Raw genomic sequence first — 15,425 nt, forward strand, 5'->3', positions numbered from 1 at the left:
CTTGGGTATTCTGCCATCCTGCATGCGGCGCACGCGTCCAAGCCATATCAGGCGCCTATGACTGAGTAGAGAGTACATGCTAGGAATGTTGGCCAAGTTGAGGACTGAGGTGTTGGGAATGCGATCTTGCCATCTGATACCGAGGATGCGCCTGAGACAGTGGAGGTGGAATGTGTTTAGTCGATCTTCTTGATGGGCGTATGTTGCCCAGGACTCAAACCCATAGAGGAGGGTGCTAAGGACGCAGGCCCGATACACCTGTACTTTGGTGTTGAGCGTTAGTGATTTGTTCTCCCACACTCTTTTGGTCAACCTGAACATAGCTGTGGATGCCTTCCCAATGCACTTGTCAATCTCTGTGACGAGGGACAAATTGCAGGTGATGGTGGAACCCAATTAGGTGAAGTCCTGAATGGCTTGAAGGGTGTAGCTGCCAATGTTTATGGAAGGGGTGTCTGACATCCTGGCCCATGACATTGGTCTTTTTCAGACTGATTGTCAGGCCAAAGTTGTTGCAGGGATTGGCAAGGTGGTTGATGACCTTGTTCTGTGTGAGCTGTCAGCACGGCATCGTCAGCGAGTTGCTAGGGGCTTTACAGCAGCAAGGGCAGCTTCTGACACACCCATAATCAACATTTTTGGGTTAGATCGCGTTATTTATAAATGTGTCGTAACCCTCCACCACCCGACACGGCCAATCAGCAAAAAAGTGTCACGTTGACAAAAGACAAATAGTTCACTGCTTTAGCCTACCAGTGTGTTGAAGCGTGAAACCACAACGTTTACAATTTTTTTTTTAAGTACGACGTTTCGCTGGTAATTGCGATTTAAAAGTTTTTATTAACTTCTCAGAGGAAATAACAAACCCAAATAAAGCACACCTCAGTAGGCCAGTTAAATACACACGGCCACCCCTCACCGTCCCTTCCCCATACCCACGGGCCCTCCCTACCCCGCCCCGGGTAGGGTCCACCTCCACTTTACACCCGCGGCCCTGTGTCCCAACCTTGCCCGGTCCACTTCCATCACCCTTTCCAGCAACCTCCTCGCCCATTGACATACCCCCACAGGCAGCACAGGGGACCCGTCCAGCTCCTTTCTGCGCACACCCCACACAAAGCCTCCTTTCGTCACACCTATTACGGCCCAAGCCCGGTCTCTGTCTCCCTCCCCCACCCCCCTCAAGGCACCCCACATAATGTCCTGCTCAGTCACCAGCGCCGGGTAGTACCGGTTCAGCAGTGGGCGGTTCCTCCTCGATACCTCCCGTGCAAAGGGGCAGCTCACCATTGCGTGTACCACATCCTCATCCTTGCCGCAACCTCTCGAGCATTTGGGGGAGTTTGCTAATTGGCGGGCGAACACGAAGCTCCTTGTCCATAGCCTATCCCGCACCGCCAACCATGACAAGTCTCTTTGCTCCTTTGTGAGCGCCTTTGATGCGGTGTTCTTCCATACTTGCCGGTGTACTGCTCTCTTTACCCCTGCCACCTCCTCGCAGGCCTCCCCTTTATTCACTTCTGCCATCACTTTCTTGGGGGTCCATGGGCCCCTTTCCTGGTGCAAGCCATACTCCTTTATGTAATCCCCCACCACTGTATGCAGCCATCCCTGTGGCCAGGCCAGAGGCGTGCCCCTCGCCAGCTGGGACATCCCGAGCCCCCTCATTAACCACTCCAGACGGTACCTCAAGTAGCAGGCTGCCTTCCCACGGGGTGCTTCTGAGTAGAACAGCCTCAGCGAGTTGCACACAAAGGTTGAGAGCAGGACCCACGCCACATCTGTGGCCCCCCTCCCCCCGTTCTCTACACGTTTGCACATCGCTACCCTCTTTACCCTATCCACCCACCCCCCCAGATTAACCTAAATAATGCTGACATCAGGCTCTTATCTCCCCCTTGCCTGGTGGGTATACATATGCTAGATAATTAAGGGTCGGCATCACCTCCGTCCTCACTACCATGATCCTTCCATCGACAGCTTCCTACCTGCCCACCTTCGCAGCTGCTCCCTCACCTGTCCTATCTTCCTTCCCCAGTTCCTCTCTGCTGACTTCTCTCGACAGAAGTCTATTCCTAATATCCTGACCTCCTCTGTCCTCATCTCCAGCTCTGGTGGCCACCCCTCGAACAGTCTCGAGTCTCCAAAGACCATCAGCACACTTTTCTTGGCGTTTACCTTCGAACCAGAGGCCTATCCGAATCGTATCATCTCTTCCCCGGCCCCCCATACCGATGCCACTTCCCTGCAGAGGATGACCACGTCGTCCATGTACAGCACTACCTTCCCCTGTTCCTTGTTCCCTGGGACTGTCACTCCCCTGATCCCCTGGCTATTCCGTATCGCCTGTGCGAGAGGTTCCATGCCCATTACGAACAACACCGGGGACATCGGGCAACCTTGCCTTACCCCCGACTCCACTAAGATCGTCTCTGAGAGTTCTCTGTTCACCATCACCCTGGTCCTGAGTCCTTGGTATATGCATCTCACCCATTCCATCAGGGTCTCCCTCCCATTTTGTCTAGCACTGCAAAGACGTACTCATGTGAGAGCCGATCGAATGCCTTTTTCAGGTCCAGACTTAGGAGCCCCAGGGGGCACCCTCTCTCTCCCTCCACCTCGATCGCCTCCCACAATAGCACCAGTGAGTCCGAGATCTTTCGTCCCGGCACCGCGCGTGTTTGTCGGGCTCGACCACCTCTCCCACCACCCTCCCCAAGCGTGTCGCGACTAGCTTTGCCATGATCTTATAGTCTGAGTTCAGAAGCGTAATTGGCCTCCAGTTTCCCAAATCTCTCCGGTCCCCCTTCTCCTTATACATCAGTGTGATCAAGTTCAAGTTCATTTATTAGGTATAGCCCTGTGAGCCATTCGGCTCTTGAATCGGGTGCAACCGCAATAAACAATAAACAAAAACATGAACAAGAAAACATCTTAAAGTGAATATGTGACTAAGTGCAAACAGAAAATCCAAGAAAAGACAGCAAAATATTGCAGAAAAAACACCGTACACCAACGCTGTGTGCAAAAATCCCAGTGGGATGCAAGTCAAACAACAACCACAAGACAACTTAGATTAAGGCCATCAGTCTTACTCCGTACTACACCAAACAAACATGGCCAAACCAGTAAACTTTTCGAAATCACCAAAATAAAGCAATGAAACAGTGATCATAGGAACTGTGACTGAATTTTCACAATAAACAACAAACAACATGTACTACCAAAACCCTGCAGCCATAGCTGGCTGCATGAGTCACTCCACAACAGCTGGAGCATTAATCGGAGTATTATAATTTTTCAATGCACCTTTACGATCAGCACACTAAATAAAAACACAGGTCATACTTTGCAGCGATCATCCGGAGCGAAACATTTTATTTTAGGCCACTGAATAGCACTGGCAGCTAGGGGTGTACAACTCCTCTAGAGCAGTTTTGAGTGAAGATCTCATACGTAGTGACTCAAGTTGCAATTTATTGGCTGAGCCCCTCACTCATGTCTTCTTGCACCAGGTCGCCCTCCAGCATCTCCCTGCACATTTGCAGCATATCCTCCTTCAACAAATCCCAAAACGTGATGTAGAATTCCGCCGGGATTCCATCCAGTCCCGGTGGCTTGTTCCTGTTTTGCCTTCTCAACGCCTCCCCCACTTCCCCCATCTGGATCCTCTCTTTCAGCCCCTCTGGGTTCCTAACTTCATGTCTCAGCTCTCCCAGCAGAGCTGTTTCCTTCCTCCCATACAACTCCCCATAGTAATCCCTCGCTATCTCTATCATTCCCTCAGTCGTTACCTGCCTGCCTCTAGTCGGGCTCACCAATTCCTTAACCATGTTATCTCCTGTCCTGCATTTCTTAAAGAAGTGTCTCGTAGACTTTTCCCCCTCTTCCATTGCCCTGACCCTTGCCCTGTATACCAGCTGCCTGGCTCTCCTCTCTAATACCGAGGATAGCCTTCCCTTCAACCTCTCTATGTCCTCGCCCACGGGGAACCCCAGCTCCATTAATCTGTACTTCTTCTCGATCCTGGCATTCCATAACTGCAGCTCCCTCTTCACGTTCCTCCCCCTGCTGTATGTCTAGAAGAGAGCCTTTATCCTGCCCTTCACCATACTCTACCACTCAACCCTCGTGGCGAAGCATTCCTGGAGGGTCGTCCAGTCTTTGTACCACTTTACGAAGTCCTCCACCACCTTTCCGTCTGCCAACAGGCTCACATTCATCTTCCAGGTCCCCTTCCCTATTTTCAGGCCGCCTGGAATGCCGAGTTTTGTCTTTACCAAATTGAGGTCTGAAAGGGGGAAAGGTTCCAAATCTGCCCCTTCCACCCTCACATCGGCAGACACAAAAAGGAAGTCTGTTCGCGATTGCGTTCCACCGCCCTTATTCGACCACGTATATCCTGGTCTCATCGGGTGCACCTTTCTGAAGGCATCCGTCATTTCAAAGTCCTCCATCAACTCTTTCAGCTTCCGAGAGGATGGGTCAAGCTTCCTCCTCACGGCAACCGATAACAAGTCTGTCAGGTGCAATTGGCAATTAAAATCGCCCCCCATTATGATCTGCCGTCTCGTGGCCAGCAGGGCCGCCACGTTATTCCACATGTCCATCCTTCCTGCACATGTCGTGGGGACGTACACATTTATCAGTCTCAGTTCCGCATCCCCATAGGATACGTCCACATAGTGGAGACGTCCCGAGATCACCTCTTGGGACCCCGTTATTTGTGTACCCCTCCTGCCTAGGAGGGTAACCACCCCTGTGCATCGGTTTTCATTGCCCCCTCGCCAGAAGTAGTACAAATCCCAGCCCGCCAACAGCTCCTCCCGGCCCAGGGTATTTGGTAGGTGACATTCTTGGAGGAAGACCACCTCCCCCTTGGTAGCCTGCAGCAGTTGCATTATCGCTCCTCTCCTCCCCTTTCCCTTCAAACTTCTCACATTCACGGATGCCACGGTAAGTTCCATGTCGGGATGTGTCTCAGTCTGACTCCACCCTCTCCACTCGCCCTCCGTAACAGCTTTCGTTCGCCAGCTCCCGCAGCTTCATCTTGCCCCTTGTTCTCAAGGGTTTCCCCCTGCGCCTCCATTTCCTCCCTCGAGGCCTCAGTGTCCGGCGAAGAGTCCGAGGGTTCAGTGCTACCTGAAGGGGCAACTCTTTTTGGGGCTCTCTGTAGCTTCCTTTTCCTTCCGGTTGGTCCCTCCCATGTCTCGCTGCCACCTTCCTCCTGCTATCGTTCCCCTTTTCCTTCATCCTCCTCCACCGCCTCCGCCCAGTCTTCCACGGTCGTCTCGGAGATGCTGCCCATGCCGTCGTTCCCCTCCCCCGCCAGCTCCCCCTCCTGCTCGCTCGATGTCGATTCCTCTCATTCCGCGGGCCTCTCCCCTTCTCCCGCTACGCCCGTCACCGGTGGCCGCTGCTCGGCCACCTTAACTCGCTCCTCCCTCTCCAATTCCCTATCCGGCCCCAGTCTGGTCTCATCCCCCGCCGCCCCCCCCCCCCCCCCCCATACGCCCTAACCCTGTTGGCATACGATTCCGGACAGTTTCTGTATAGATGTTCTTTGCTACCGCAGAGATTACATTGTGCCGGGACACTGCACTTTTCCACCACGTGGTCCAGTGCCTTGCATCTATAGCAGACCCTCGGCTCGCACGCTGCGGCCAGGTGTCCGCGTCCCCCACACCTCCTACACAGTTTGGGCTGTCCCGCATATACAACATATCCCCGGCTGCCTCCTATATTCAGGGCACTCTGGATGTGTCTCAGGCCCCCCCCCCCCTCTGTCTTCAGCCGCACCCTCCATTGTCTAGCCCCTGTCCATATCCCCACCGAATCCCTCACCTTCTTACAGCCCGGCAGTACCAAGCAATGCTGTCTCAACCAGACCTCCACGTCATGGTCGTGTAGAGCTTCATTATACAGGAAGACAGTCACCACCTTCGTATCCAGCTCCGATAGCAGCTACAACTTCATTGATGCCAGCGGCTTCTCCGCCTTCTCCTCGAAGTGGGTCAAGAATCTCTGTAGCAGGGGGCTTGAGTTGAAACTGACATCAAAAGCCCTCCCTCCCGGCAGGCCGTCCACAGGGCCTCTTTTATGGCGCCTATGACGGCCCACGCCTGAGCCCAAACCTCGCCCGCCCTCTGTCTGAACTTCCCCCAAATTATATTAGGCACTGTGGTCTTTACGGGGCAAAAATGGGACAGCAGAGGCCGGCATAACTCCCACACCTCCTGGGCAAATGGGCACTGTATGAGGGCGTGAGCAGTGTTCTCTCAGGCCGCAGCCTCTCGGGCAATCCGGAGAGTAGGCCATTCTCCGGGAATACATAAACAGTCTGCATTCCAGCCTGTCCCATGCCGCCAGCCAGGATATATCCCGCTGTCTTTTCGTCAGGGCTGCCGATGTTACATTCTTCCAAATTTGTCGGTGCCCAGCACCCCGTGCACCTGGCACCTCTGCACAGACCTCCTTTTTGGACATTTCCGCCAGGACTTCCCTGGGGACCCAGGACCCCCGTGTCCGGACCGGCTCATACTTCGTAATGTATTCGTTCACCACGGTGCACAACCACCCCTGGGGCCAAGCCAGGGGGGGTGCCGCGCGGCAACGAAGCCATGCCTAGCAGCCGCAGGAGCCACGCCAGCCTGTACTGTACGAAATACGAGGCTTTCACCTGGAGCCGCTGGAGAAGTACAGGCGCAGGGTGTCACAGACAAAGATCGTGTCGAGAATGCACGCGACATTCGGGGCCCCCCTCCCACCGTTCTCGGCATGTTTATACATTATTTCCCGTTTAACCCGGTCCATCCCATTCCCCCAGATGAATCTGAAGAACAGGCGCTCCATTATTTTCGCCATTTGCGTGCCCGGCGGGAAAACGTAGGCCAGGTAGATAAGTGCCGGGAGGATTTCTACCCTCAAGACCAATATTCTGCCTTCCATTGAGAGGCACCTGTCTGCCCAGCCAGCCAGCCTGCCCCTCACCATGCTCTCCTTTCCCATCCAATTCTTTGTCGCCGAGTCCTCCCTGTAGAATGTGACCCCTTGGATTTTGATCCCCTCCTCCTGGACTGTTATACCTGGAGGGCGGCCCTCGAATAACCTGGGGTCACCAAATATCAGCATCTCACTTTTTCTTAGGTTCACCTTAGATCCCGAGGCCAAGTAGAATCTATCCGCGAGTCCTAGGGTCTCCCATACTGAAGCGACGACATCGTCCATATACATGGCAATGTTTGCTGGTTTAGTGCACCCTGACATGCACACCCCTCTAATCTGCCGACTTCTTCTGACAGCCTGGGCGAAAGGCTCCATGCACAGTATGAACAGCACTGGAGACATCAGACACCCTTGTCTTACGCCGGACCCAATTGGGAAGCTCTCCAATAGGACCCCATTAATTAGCAGGTTGGCTGCGAGGTTGTGATATAGTTTCCTGATCCAATCGATCAGCCGTTTCCCCACCCCCATATGCCCCAGAACCGCGAACAAATAATCATGTGAGATGCTATCGAAGGCTTTTTCCTGATCTAAACTTAGCAGTCCCAATGAGTTACCCCTCTCCAGTGTGACTTCCACTATCTCCCTCAAGAGGACAAGGTTGTCAGATCTTCTCCTCCCTGGGACCGCGCACTTTTGGTCTGTCCCAATCACCTCCCTCACCACCTTCCCCAGCCGCGCCTCGATAACCTTGGCTAGGATTTTATAATCGGAGTTCAGCAAGGTGATGGGGCGCCAGCTCCCAAGGTCGCTGCGCTCCCCCTTGCCCTTGTATACAAGAGTTATCACTCCTCTTGTCATCGATTCTGGCACTGGGCCTTCCTCCAATATTTCCTTATACATGTGCCACATATCCTCTTTGATGGTACTCCAGAATGTGATATAAAATTCTGCCGGTATCCCATCCTCCTCTGGTGCCCTTTGCCGGTGTAGCCCTCCTACCGCCTCTTACAGTTCTGCCATCTGGATATGCTTGTTCATCTCCTCTGGAGTCCCAATAACCCTATCTACCTCCCCTAGCAATGTGCTCCGTGCCCCCTCGTCTGACGGCCTACTCCTGTACAATTCCTTGAAGTAACCCCTGGCGGCCTCCACTATCTCATCTGTGTGCTTGAGTCTACCTAATCTGGGACATACCAATTCTCGGATTGTGTTGTCCGCTTTCCTGCATTTCTTAAACAAGAAACGCGTGCCAGCAGTGGTCGCGGCTCACCGGACTGTAGAGGAAGCCAGGATAGTTGCGATTTACGGTTTTTATTTCCTTTCAATCAAGAGCAGGCCTCTGCCTTGTACAGCCAAAATAACAGCAAAAGACCGGCAAACCACATGAACGTAACGGGAACCGGGGATCCTTTTTACAGCCGATGCACCGAGTACGCCGCGATCGAGTTCCCCGCTTTCACACCCTTTACTCAGAAAAGACAAGAAGTCACCGTCGCAACGGAGGAGGGGGGGGGGGGTACGTTCATCCACCCATTCTCGTCGAAGGGGGGGGGGACGCTTCGAATTCAGCCTATCCCGCACTTGGGTGGCGGCCATCGCCACTTAGCGTTTGTGGCTGCTCTGCCCGTTGTCGCCCGCTCCACCTCCACCACCCTCTCTAACAGCCTCCTGGCTAGTCGGTATACCTCGGGAGGCGACATATAGACGCCCTTAATCAGCTTCTGGCGCGCCGTCCACAGGGCCTCTTTTACGGCACCTATGACGGCCCATGCCTGAGCCCAGACCCCACCCGCCCTCTGCCTGAACATCCCCCAAATCATATTAGGTGCTGTGGCCTTTACGGGGCAAAAATGGGACAGCAGGGGTCGACTTAACTCCCACACCTCCTGGGCAAATGGGCACTGTACGAGGGCATGAGCAGCGCTCTCTCCCAGGCCGCAGCCTCTCGGGCAATCAGGAGAGCGGGCCAATCTGCAGGAACACATAAATAGCTTGCACTCCAGCCTGTCCCATGCGGCCAGCCAGGATAAGTCCCGCTGCCTTTTCGTCAGGGCTGCCGATGCTACATTTTCCCAAATTTGTCGAGCCCGGGTACCCCGAGCACCTGGCACCTCTGTGCAGACCTCCTTTTTCGACATTTCCGCCAGGACTTCCCTGGGAACCCACGACCCCCGTGTCTGGTCCAGCTCGTACTTCGTGATGTATTCATTTACCGCGGTGCACAACCACCCCTGAGGCCAGGCCAGGGAGGTGCCGCGCGGCAACGATGCCATGCTTAGCCGCCTTAGGAGCCACGCCAGTCTGTACAGAACATAATACGAGGCTTTCACCTGGAGCCCATTGGAGAAATATAGTCGCAGCGTATTACAGACAAAAATCATGTCGAGGATGCACGCGACATTCGGGGCCCCCCTCCCACCGTTCTCGGCCCGTTTGTACATTGTTTCTCTCTTCACTCGGTCCATCCCTCCCCCCCCAGATGAACTTGAAGAACAGGCGCTCCAACCTTTTTGCCATTTGCGCCCCCGGCGGGAACACGTAGGCCAGGTAGATAAGTACCGGGAGGATTTCCACCCTCAAGACCAACATTCTACCTTCCATTGAAAGGCCCCTGTCTGCCCAACCAGCCAGCCTGCCTCTCACCATGCACTCTTTTCCCCGCCAATTCTTAGCCGCAGAGTCCTCCTTATAGAACGTGACTCCTAAGATTTTGATCCCCTCCACCAGGACCGTTATACCTGGCGGGCGGCCCTCAAACAACCTGGGGTCACCGAATATCAGCAACTCACTTTTGCTTACATTCACCTTTAATCCTCAGCCCAAAAATAATCTATCCGCGAGTCCTAGGGCCTCCCATACCGAAGCAACATTCCCACAGAAAATGACAACATCGTCCATATACGTTGCAATTTTTGCTGGTTCCGTACACCCTGGCATGCTCACCCCTCTAATCAGCCGGCTTCCCCTGACAGCCTGGGCAAAAGGCTCCATGCACATTATGAATAACACCGGCGACATCGGGCACCCCTGCCGCACACCGGACCCAATTGGAAACCCTTCCGAGAGGACTCCATTTATTAGCAGGCTACCTGTGAGCTTATGATATAGTTTCCTTATCCAGTCAATAAGCTGTTTCCCCACCCCCATTCGCCTCAAAACCACGAACAAATAATCGTGCGAGATGCTATCAAATGCCTTCTCCTGATCCAAACTGAGTAGTCCCAATGAATTACCCCTCTCCACAGTGGTTTCCACCACCTCCCTCAACAGAACGAGGTTATCGGATATCCGCCTGCCCGGAACCGCACACTTCTGGTCAGACCCCACCACCTCCCCCACCACCTTCCCCAGTCACGCCGCGATAACTTTGGCCAGGATTTTATAATCGGTGTTCAGCAGGGTGATCGGGCGCCAGCTCCCGAGGTCACTGCGCTCCCCCTTCCCCTTGTATATGTAGTGGGTTCGAATTAGGTGCACACACACGCAGCTTGGAGGCAACACTTTATTAACGGTAAGTAATATAACACTGTACATGAGGTGGTGACCACTTTCCTCAACTCACTAACACTCTGGAACACGACACAGACTGGACCAGGCAGGCAACGGCCTGCCTGGCCCAGGACGACGACTCGGGACTTGACGACCGATGATGTCTTCACTTCGGAGTACAGTACAACAGCCTCGCTCTGCGTTCACACCACGCTTATATCTGGTTTGGCGTGGCTGGCTCCGCCCCGGCGTGGCTGGCTCTCTTCAGGCCACGCCTCCCTTCCCAGGACACGCCTCACTTCCCCCACCTCTGGGAAGGTCCGGATCCCTCCACCACGTGACCCCCCAGGCACCCCCTTGGGGCCCCCATCCTTCGTACAGGCCGACACAGTAGTGACCATTCTATGTCACTACATATACAAGGGTTATGACCCCTCTTGTCATTGAATCTGGCACAGGGCCTTCCTCCGAAATTTCCTTATACATCTGACACATGTCGTCGCTGACGGTATTCCAAAACGTAGCATAGAATTCAGCCGGTATCCCATCTACCCCTGGTGCTCTGTGCCGACGTAATCCCCCCACCACCTCATCCAATTCTGCCCTCTGGATATGCTTGTTCATCTCCTCTGGAGTCCCAATAACCCTATCTACCCCCCCTAGCAGTGTGCTCCGCGCCCCCTCGTCTGACTGCCTACTCCTGTACAATTCCTTGAAGTAACCCCTGACGGCCTCCGTTATCTCATCTGTGTGCTTGAGTCTACCTAACCTGGGAAATACCAATTCTCGGATTGTGTTGTCCGCTTTCCTGCATTTTTTAAAGAAAAAACGCGTGCAACGCTCGCCCTCCTCGACCGCCTTCACCCGAGCCCTGAAAGCAAGTTGCGCGGCCTGCTTCTCCAACACCGCAGAGATCCAATCTTTTAGTTGCTTTATTTCTCCCATGACGGGGAATCCCAGTTCCATCAGTTTATACGCCCCCTCCAATCTCTCATTCAATCCCCGCAACGCAACCCCTACGCTCCTCCTTCTGCTCTGGGTCTGGAAAAAGGTCTTAATTCGCACCTTCACCATACCCCACCATTCAGCTATAGTGCCAAAGCAGCACCGCAGGCTCCTCCATTCCTCGTACTGCCTGACAAATTCCTCCACCACCTTTTTGTCCTCCAGCAGTCCCGTGTTCATGGCCAGATTCCCCTTCCCAACCTCAGCCCATCCGGGATTCTGAGCCTCCCAGCTATCATCTTATGGTTGGAAAATGAGAAGGGTTCGTTTTCTACCCTCTCCGCCTTACCCTTGGCAGAGACAAAGAGGAAATCAATCCTCGAGTGTGAGCTTCCCAAACAACTAGACCACGTGAACCCTGGTCGCTTTGGGTGTAATGACCGGTAAGAGTCATTCAAATCAAAATCTCTAACCAAAGCCCCCAGCCTCCTAGAGGAGGGGTCCAACTTTCAACTTCCGGCGACTGGCAGCGTGTCCGACAGGGTTAGCGGGCAATTAAAATTGCCCCCCATGACGATGTGCCTTCGTGTTAGCAGCAAAGCTGCCACGTTCTCTAATAACTCCACATGTTCCTGAGAGCATGTGGGGGCGTACACGTTGATCAGCCGGACCGCCGCCCCATCATATGAAACATCGACATAGTGGAGTCGTCCCGGGGCCACTTCTCGGGCCTCCTGCACCTCTATGTTCTTTCTACCTAGGAGGATGACCACTCCTGAGCACCTATTAACATTACTTCCGGACCAGAAGCAGTGTCCTTCCCAGTCCCTAGCTAGCTCCTCTCGACCAAGGGAGTATGGCAAGTGGCACTCCTGTAAAAATTAAACGTCCTTTTTCAGGGACCGTAGGTAATGTAGAATGGCCCCCCTCCTAGCCCTGCCCCACATTCCCCTCACGTTTACCGATGCTATGGTGAGGTCCATACTCAGAATTGCCTCTCCCTACCCAGACACGTCCAATAGTTCGTACAGGTTTTTATCGGCCAATCCCTGCAACTGTTCCGCTCTCCTAAGCTCCTTGGGCAGCCCTCTTCCCTGGTTGATCTTAGCCGCCACGGCACCATCTTCCGAAGTCCTCGTATCTGTCGAGAGGAGCCTGACGTTCCTGGGCCGTGTGTGGGGGTAGCCCTCGTTGGGGCGCGCGGCGCCCTCCGTTTTCTTTTCATTATCCTCGTAAGTTTCTCCCTCTTGGTGCTCGCCCTCTGCTGCTCCTCCCCTTCCTCTCCCACATCCACCGCCTCTGCCCAGCTAACCATCGGTGGTTCGGGGGGCTTTTCCACGAACTCCTTGTCCTCATCCACGGGGTGCTCCGCCTGCCGGCCCGTGGGATCTGCGCCTTCCTCCGACGTCATCTCCCCCTCCTCCTTCTCGTCCCGCAGCGGCGTACCCAGCCCGTCCTCCTCTCTACTCCCGTCCCCCATCGTCCCCTCTGGCTGTGTTTGTTTCCGCCAGACCTCGGCCGCCTCCCCTTCTCCATCCGCCACCTTGCTCTTATGTGCCCGGACCTTATTGGCATATGATAGCGGACAATTTCTATACAGGTGGTCCTTTTCCCCGCATAGATTGCACGATGCCGGGGCGCTACATTCCGCCACAACGTGGTCCCGCGCCTTACATCGGTAGCATATCTTCGCTTCGCACGCTGCGGCCAGATGGACGCTTCCCCCACATCTTCTGCAAAGCTTGGGCTGCCCAGCGTATACCACGTAGCCCCTATTGCCACCAATGTTCAGGGCGCTCGGGATGTGTTGTAGGGCTCCTTCTGCCGTTTTCAGCCTCACTCGCCATTTCCTGGCGCCCGTCCAGATCCCTAGAGAGTCTTGGACTCGTTTACCATCAGATAGCACCAGGCAGTGCTGCCTCAGCCACACCTCGACGTCGTGGTCTGGCAGAGCCTTGTTGTACAGGAATACGGTGACCACTTTTGTATCGAGCTCGGAGAGCAGCTGGAGCTTCAGCAGTGACAGTGGCCATTCCCCCGCCTTCTCCTCGAACAAAGTCATAAAACGCTGCAGTAAGTTATTTGTCTTAAAGCTCACGTCAAAAGCCCTGCCACCCGGCAAGGCTATCAAGCAAAACAGATCTGACGGATCTACCTTCAGAATTTCGACCATCACTGTCCGCACGAACCTCGGTCTGTCGATCGTGACCTCCTCTGGCACGTCCTCCTTGAAGGACACCCGCACGCAGTTATGCCGCTTAGCGTGTATCGGGGTGAAGTTCCCCCCCGATCCTCCGCACCACCGCCCTGCGCGCTCCTGGGGCCGTCCTGCCCCCACAGGTCCAGGACTTGCCTGGACAGCGTCACTTTGTGCACCTTGCGCCTGCAGGCCCGCCGAGCTCGGTGCTTCCTCCACCTCTTCTCCTGGGCTGGCCGACACCATTCCACTCCTTGTCGGCTCCTCTCCCTTCCTCGCCCGCTCGCCTCGAAGTCGACGCTCGTGCCTCGTCCCTCTCCTCTGCAGGTCTCCCTCCTCCAGGCAGTCCCATCACACCATCCTCCTCCTCTGCAGCAGCCAAACCGGCCTGCTCACCTCGGCTCACCACCCCAGAGCGCTTGGTCGCCATGCCCCCGAGGGTCTGCGAGGCTGCCACTGGCCAGGCAGCCAGGGAGCCGAGACTAGGCACGACACCAGCAGAGACACAGCAGTGGTCGCGGCTCGCCGGGCTGTAGAGGAAGCCAGGATAGTTGTGTGATTTAAAAGTTTTATTAACTTCTCAGCAGGTACAAAAAAACCAAAAAACCAAAAAAGAGTACTGAAAAACACTCCTTCCCGGGCACCTCGATCGGCCCCTTCGAGTCTCCGTCACATCCCCGGGCTCCACTCACATACAATTCAGCAGAAAAAAGCTCGCCGCCATAACGCACACCGTCCCATGCCCCTTATATACATTCATTACCACCATACACCCGTGCGCTGTTCCATCGCATCGCCTTCCCCGGATCGAACACGTATATTCCTCGCCCACATGATTTAGCAGGCCGGTTAACATGTGCATGGCCCTCCTCTATCCCTTCCCTATACCCGCCGGTCCCCTTGCTACTCTACGCCGGGTAGGGGCCATTTCCACTTCACACCTGCGGCTTTGTATCCCAGCCTAACCCGATCCACTTCGATCACTCTTTCTAGCAACCTCCTCCCCCAGTAGCACACCCCCAAAGGTGATATAGGGGACCCATCCAACTCTTTTCTGCGGGCTCCCCATAAGGCTTCCTTTGTCGCGCCTATTATGGCCCACGTTCGATCTCTGTTATCTCCCCGCACCTCCCTTAAGACTCCCCACATAATGTCCTGACTTGTCACCTGCGACGGGTAAAACCAGGACAACAGCAGACTGCTTAGTCTCCACACCTGCTGTGCGAAGGGACACTTCACCATGACGTGCACCGCGTCCTCGTCTTGCCCGCAGCCCCTCGGGCATTTGGGCGAATGTGCCATTCGGCGGGAAAACATGAAGCCCCACGTCGCTAATCTATCCCATACTGCCAACCAGGACAGATCTCTCTGTTCTTTTGTGAGTGCCATTGATAAGATGTTCTTCCACACTTGGCAGTACATAGTCCTCTTTGCGCCCATCACCCCCTCGCAAGCCTCCCCTTCGTTTATTTCGGCCAGTACCTCCTTGGAGTTCCACGGTCCCTCTCTCTGACTCAAATTGTACTCTTTTATGTAGTCACCCACCGCCGCATTCAGCCATCCTTGTGGCCAGGCCAAGGGCGTGCCCGCCGCTAATTGGGTCATCCCAAGCCCCCTCAGGAGCCACGTCAGGCGATACCTTAAATAACAAGCGGCCTTCCCCTGGGGCTCTTCGGAAAAAAATAACCTCAAAGTGTTGCACACAAATTGAGGACAGCACACGTGCAATATTTGGGGCGCCCTTCCCCCCGTTCTCGACGCGTTTACACATCACCACCCTCTTCACTCTATCCATCCCGCCTCCCCAAATGAATCTAAACAACAGCGATTCCAGGATTCTTGCCTC

Source organism: Lampetra planeri, chromosome 71 (assembly GCF_965212315.1).
Source record: "Lampetra planeri chromosome 71, kcLamPlan1.2.h2, whole genome shotgun sequence".
Lineage (NCBI taxonomy): Eukaryota > Metazoa > Chordata > Hyperoartia > Petromyzontiformes > Petromyzontidae > Lampetra > Lampetra planeri.